Genomic DNA, 7,641 nt, shown 5'->3' on the forward strand with positions numbered 1-7,641 from the left:
ATGGAATTTTCATAAAATCCTCAAGGAATCTTCATGGAACTTTCACAAACCCCTCAATACATCCTTGGGGAACTTTCATAAACCCCTCAATAAATCCTCATGAAATTTTCATAAAACCCTCAAGGAATCCTCATTGAACTTTCATAAAACCCTCATGACAGATTTATGGAACTTTTATCTAATCCTTATGAAATATTTGCGGAACTTTCATAAAACCCTTATGAAATCTTTAAGGAACTTACTCACAAAAGCCTCAATGAATCCCCATGAAATATTTAATAAAACCCTCCATGAATTTTCATAAAAACCCTCAAAGAATCGTCATGGAACTTTCATAAAACATTTATGAAATAATTGTGGAAATTTCATAAAACCCTCATAGAATCACTGTAGAACCCTCATAAAACCTTCTCGAAATCCTTGTGCAACCCCTATAAAAACCCTCATGAGGAACTTTCATAAAACCCTCATCTAATCTTTAGTAAACCCTCATGGAATCATTAGGGAGCCCTCAAAAAACCTTCATGAAATCCTTGTGGAAGCCTCATAAAACCTTCAGCGTACCCTCAAGGAATCTTAGTGGAAGTCTCAAAGAAGGGCCATGGACCTCTCTCATTAAATTCTCATGAAACCCTCATGGATTGCTCATGTCGCTTGGCCTAGTTTGCCGAATTTTTATGTTTTATTTGATATGTCAGACCACAGGAATACAGCTGTCTGTTTGTTACACTTTTTTGAACACACACATCTCTTTCTGGTGTAAAGACCACTATGTATATTTTTATAGATCTGTGTAAGTGAGGCATTAATAGTATTCATGGATAAATACATGTAGGTGCCCGTAGTTGTAAGATTTTCTATGGACAGAAGGTGACATTAACATACACATCGGTCAAGCATACCGGTTTACCTATCGCAGACATCCCATGGCCCGGCTTAGTTCTGGCAAACAAAAGAAACCTTCCCACTTAGCCTGGGGGTGTCTGGACAAATTGGGGAAGTCCATAGACATACAGTCCTTTCCCGATAAGACTGTTAACGAGATTGGTCCACAATGGTCTTACATCTATGGGCACTTTAAAAATGTTGAGGAGAGGATTAGAATAAAAGAAGTATGAAAGGAAGGTGTTATAGCAGAAGACGAAAGAAGTCCGATATTTTATCCACTCATCCATCAGCATCTAACTCAGGGTTCCATGGTTTGTGTATTGTCCGCATTCAGATCGCTGTGTTCCTGTTATTCGCCTCGTAGCCGCTGTTTTCTCTATCATGATTTCCTAATAAAGAATATTAATATATCATTGTGTCTCTGATTAGGGTACACCAAATAAAGAATGTTTATATTATAGAAGGATTATGGGTTTGAACCCTGAACTCCAGGCAAAAAATCCAATTCTACTCATGAAGTCTTTATAAATTAGTGTTCAGTCTGATGACTGTGCCGGTATCTGGAGCCATAATTGATGATCAGTCTGATGACTGTGCCGGTATCAGGAGCCATAATTAGTGGATCAGTCTGATGACTGTGACGGCATATGGAGCCATATTTGATGATCAGTCTGATGACTGTGCCGGTATCTGGAGCCATAATTGGTGATCAGTCTGATCGTCGTGCCGGTATCTGGAGTCATATATGGTGATCAGTCTGATGATTGTGTCGGTATCAGGAACCACAACTGGTGATCAGTTTGATGATCATGCTGGTCTCTGGAGCCATAATTGCTCATCAGTCTGATCGTTGTGCCGGTATATGGAGCCTTAATTGACGATCAGTCTGATGACTGTGCCGGCATCTGGAACCATAATTGGTGATCAGTCTGATGACTGTGCCGGTATCTGGAGCCATATCTGGTGATCAGTCTGAAGATTGTCCCAGTATCAGGAGCCATAATTGGTGATCAGTCTGATGATCATGCCGATATCAGTAGCCATATTTAGTGATCAGTCTGATGATCGTGCTGGTCTCTGGAGCCAGAATTTCTCATTAGTCTGATCGTTGTGCCGGCATCTGGAGCCATACTTGGTGATCAGTCTGATCGTTGTGCCGGTATCAGGAGCCATAATTGGTCATCAGTCTAATGACTGTGCCGGTATCTGGAGCCAGAATTGGTGATTAGTCGGATGATTGTGCCGGTATCTGGATCATCAAACGAATTACCCCTCAGGATCCCTCTAACTGCATCAATCCAGTACACACTTTGTTCAGTAGTACCATCCTTAAATGAAGGGGGGGGGGGTGAACACCCAAAACATGAAACCTGGACTTCATAACTTCCTCCTTGCACACCCAGTCCACCATCCCTCTTCCTTCCATCCTTTTCTTGACCCCTCTCTTCTCCTCTCCCCTATCCTTCTCTTCTTGTCCCTCTTTCTACCTTCTTTTATTTCTATTTTTTTTAATTCTTTATTTTCAAAAACAATAATTTTTACACAGTACACCAGAAAGGTAAGATGTTCCTTTTATGAAGGGTATACCAAGCAAGAAAGTCCAGAACAATCACATTCTGCATAGATGATGGCATCAATCACAAATGCCATGAATATCTAATAAGCGATCAAACGGGGAGGTGCCTTAAAAATTGACCAAGACGGGGGGGGGGGGGGGGGAGAGGAATGGAAAAAAGGACATGGGGTACAATGGAAAGGGGAAAGGAGGGCCATCTATGTAAGTGATAAGGAGTGTAAATATAAGGCATTACAGGGGTCAGGATGAGAAGGAAAAGAAAAAAAAAACACCTCCCCCGGTGGTGGGATAGATAAAGAGCAGATTCTAACATGGGAGCTTTACCTTCTTCTGTAAATGGGAAGTCTAGCCAGGAAAACCAGGTCTTCTAGAAGGCTTCATATTTATTCTGGGAGGAGACAATAAAGAACTCCATATTAAAAATATTAACTCTTCATAACTAAGGGGAGACCATAGAAGGATTGGTGTCTTCCCATTTTAAAACGATGCATGACTTAGAAGAAGCATTCGAGTGATGACGGAGGATAGATTTTGGGTATGGCGGGAATTGAAGAATGACGATACAGAAAGAAGGTCGCATCGTCCTGAAGAGTGAAATCCATGAAGTTCTGGGAGATCTCTTATACTTTGGTCCAGAAATGGGCCAGTTTCGGCAAGACCAAAATATGCAGAGGAGCGAGCCCTTCTCCGAGCGGTGACACCAGCAGGTATGGGGAATATCGGGGTTCAGGGGTTCTGTACTATCTTCAGAGGATTTCATAATTCGTTTCCTGGAGTCTATAGAGGATTCTTCCATCTTTCTTACATTTTTGCTTCCTCGGCTTGCTTGTGTCTCTTCTCTTTTATTCTCTCTGTTTTCTTCTTCTCTCCCTGTCCTTCTTCCTTCGCTTCCTCTTTCCTTACATTCTTGCCTTGTTTTTATCTCTTTTATTCTTCCATAATTTTCCTTCTTCCCTCCCTTACTCCTTTTCCTTCTCTCTCTTCTTTCTTCTCTCGGTCTTTTCCTTTCCTTTCATCCTCTTGCTTCTGTCCCATCCTGTCTCTCCCTTTCCTTTGTCTCTCCTTTCTCCTATTCATTCTTCTCTCTCTTTCCTCTCTTTTCTTTTTTTTCCTTTCCTTTTTCTCTCCTTTTCTATATATTTGTACTTCCTTCCCTTCTCTCTGTCACTTTGTTTCCTTTCGTCCTTCTTTTGCTTTGTCCCATTCTTTCTCTCCCTTTCCTTCGTCTCTCCTTTCCTATTTCTTCTTCCCGCCTTTCCCTTCTCTCCCTTTCTTTCTTCTCTCTGTCTTTTCCTTTCCTCTCATCCTTTTGCTTCTGTCCCTTCCTGTCTCTCCCTTTCCTTTTTCTCTCCTTTCTCCTATTCATTCTTCCCTCCTTTTCTTTCTTCTCTCCCTACTCTTTTGTCTTTCTTTTCCTTTCCTTTTCTATTTCTTCTTCCCGCCTTTCCCTTCTCTCCCTTTCTTTCTTCCCTCCCTTACTCCTTTTCCTTCTTCCCTCCCATCTTTCTTCTCTCTGTCTTTTCCTTTCCTCTCATCCTTTTACTTCTGTCCCATCCTGTCTCTCCCTTTTCTTCTTCCCGCCTTTTCTTTCTTCTCTCCCTTCTCTCTCTCTCCTCCCTTACTCTTTTTTCTTTCTTTTCCTTTTTCTCTCCTTTTCTATATATTTGTACTTCCTTTCCCTTCTCTGTCACTTTGTTTCCTTTCGTCCTTCTTTTGCTTTGTCCCATTCTTTCTCTCCCTTTCCTTCGTCTCTCCTTTCCCATTTCTTCTTCCCGCCTTTCCCTTCTCTCCCTTTCCTTCGTCTCTCCTTTCCTATTTCTTCTTCCCTCCTTTCCCTTCTCTCTGTCGCCCCATTTCCTTTCGTCCTTCTCTTGTTTCTGTCCCATCCTTTCTCTCCTTTCCCATTTCTTCTTCCCGCCTTTCCCTTCTCTCTTTCTTTCTTCTCTCTCTTTCCTCCCTTCCTCTCTTTCCTTGGGTTTGAGTTTGGCGCACTTTGCTCAGAGTTGAACAATCGCTGTAATTATTTGGGATTATTCACACATTTCAGTGAATGGGCTGCGGTCAGAGAGCACCGGAGACGGGTGGAAAGAATGAGGACCATAATTGTGTCATTTACGGGACTGGAGCCAATTCTGAGGTCTTCTGCCATCTGCGTGTGCCAAGCCCAATCCTGGTCCCCCTCTCCGCCCCTCTCCCCGGGGTGCCTTGATGTGGCAGATCTGTATCTGCACCTCACAGGCCCTCATTGTCCCAACCACCAGCAATCCGGTTTATTAACAATTGTCCCATAGACGTGGCTGCAAGAGTTGTGGGTGGGGGGGCACTGACCTTGGCCCCTGTGTCAGCATATCATCAACGCGGCTCTGACAGGTCCCCTTTATACAGCGCGGTGTCAAACTCTGCATGGCGCTAGGGTTAGGTAATGCAGACATGCTGGAATACTGGATGTTGTAGTATAAATGCTGCCGGTACAACGTGGGACACAAACACTTTACAGGGGGAACAAAGTAAAAAGTGTGCAAGTTCCAGAATTGGCTGCACAGAGAATATTAATCTGGGGACAGATTTGGATCCACACACTGGGGACATATATGGATGGACACACTGGGGACATATATGGATGGACACACTGGGGACAGATTGGATCCACACACTGGGGACATATATGGATGGACACACTGGGGACATATATGGATGGACACACTGGGGACATATATGGATGGACACACTGGGGACATATATGGATGGACACGCTGGTGACATATATGGATGGACACGCTGGTGACATACATGGATGGACACGCTGGTGACATACATGGATGGACACGCTGGGGACATACATGGATGGGCACACTGGGGACATATATGGATGGGCACACTGGGGACATACATGGATGGACACACTGGGGACATACATGGATGGACACACTGGGGACATATATGGATGGACACACTGGGGACATATATGGATGGACACACTGGGGACATATATGGATGGACACACTGGGGACATATATGGATGGACACACTGGGGACATATATGGATGGACACACTGGGGACATATATGGATGGACACGCTGGTGACATATATGGATGGACACGCTGGTGACATACATGGATGGACACGCTGGTGACATACATGGATGGACACGCTGGGGACATACATGGATGGGCACACTGGGGACATATATGGATGGGCACACTGGGGACATACATGGATGGACACACTGGGGACATACATGGATGGACACACTGGGGACATATATGGATGGACACACTGGGGACATATATGGATGGACACACTGGGGACATATATGGATGGACACACTGGGGACATATATGGATGGACACACTGGCGACATATATGGATGGACACACTGGGGACATATATGGATGGACACACTGGGGACATATATGGATGGAAACACTGGGGACATATATGGATGGAAACACTGGAGACATATATGGATGGAAACACTGGGGACATATATGGATGGAAACACTGGGGACATATATGGATGGACACATTGGGGACATATATGGATGGACACACTGGGGACATATATGGATGGACACACTGGGGACATATATGGATGGACACACTGGGGACATATATGGATGGACACACTGGGGACATATATGGATGGACACACTGGGGACACATATGGATGGACACACTGGGGACACATATGGATGGACACACTGGGGACATATATGGATGGGCACACTGGGGACATATATGGATGGACACACTGGGGACATATATGGATGGACACACTGGGGACATATATGGATGGGCACACTGGGGACATATATGGATGGACACGCTGGGGACATATATGGATGGACACGCTGGTGACATACATGGATGGACACGCTGGGGACATATATGGATGGGCACACTGGGGACATACATGGATGGACACGCTGGGGACATATATGGATGGGCACACTGGGGACATACATGGATGGACACACTGGGGACATATATGGATGGAAACACTGGAGACATATATGGATGGACACACTGGGGACATATATGGATAGACACACTGGGGACATATATGGATGGACACACTGGGGACATATATGGATGGACACACTGGGGACATATATGGATGGACACACTGGGGACATATATGGATGGGCACACTGGGGACATATATGGATCGAAACACTGGGGACATATATGGATGGAAACACTGGGGACATATATGGATGGACACACTGGGGACATATATGGATGGAAACACTGGGGACATATATGGATGGACACACTGGGGACATATATGGATGGAAACTCTGGGGACAGATTGTATGGGCACACTGGGGACATATATGGATGGAAACGCTGGGGACAGATTGTATGGGCAGGCATGAGGACAGATTGGATGGACACACTGGAGGACAGATTGGATGGACACACTGGAGGACAGAAAGTCAGTGATTTAAATCACAAGAAAGGGAAGTATACAGAAGTGCTTGGTGTTAGATTATAGGAAATGGAGGGGAGGTAGGAGACAAAGGACACCGGAGAGGAGGGTATAATACCTCTTCTATTACAGAGAATGGAGGGGAGGTAGGAGACACAGGACACTGGAGAGGGGGGTAGAATACCTCTTCTATTACAGGAAATAGAGGAGAGGTAGGAGACACAGGACACCGGAGAGGGGGGTATAATACCTCTTCTATTACAGGGAATGGAGGGGAGGTAGGAGACACAGGACACTGGAGAGGGGGGTATAATACCTCTTCTATTACAGGGAATGGAGGGGAGATAGGAGACACAGGACACCGGAGAGGGGGTATAATACCTCTTCTATTACAGGGAATGGAGGGGAGGTAGAAGACACAGGACACCGGAGAGGGGGTATAATACCTCTTCTATTACAGGGAATGGAGGGGAGGTAGGAGACACAGGACACCGGAGAGGGAAGTATAATGCCTCTTCTATTACAGGGGATGGAGAGGAGGTAGGAGACACAGGACACCGGAGAGGGGGGTAGAATACCTCTTCTATTACAGGGGATGGAGAGGAGGTAGGAGACACAGGACACCAGAGAGGGGGGTATATTACTTCTTCTATTACAGGGAATGGAGGGGAGGTAGGAGACACAGGACACCGGAGAGGGGGGTATAATACCTTTTCTATTACAGGAAATAGAGGAGAGGTAGG

The sequence above is a fragment of the Pelophylax lessonae genome, assembly GCF_965119305.1.
Source record: "Pelophylax lessonae genome assembly, contig: HAP1_SCAFFOLD_108, whole genome shotgun sequence".
Taxonomy (NCBI): Eukaryota; Metazoa; Chordata; class Amphibia; order Anura; family Ranidae; genus Pelophylax; species Pelophylax lessonae.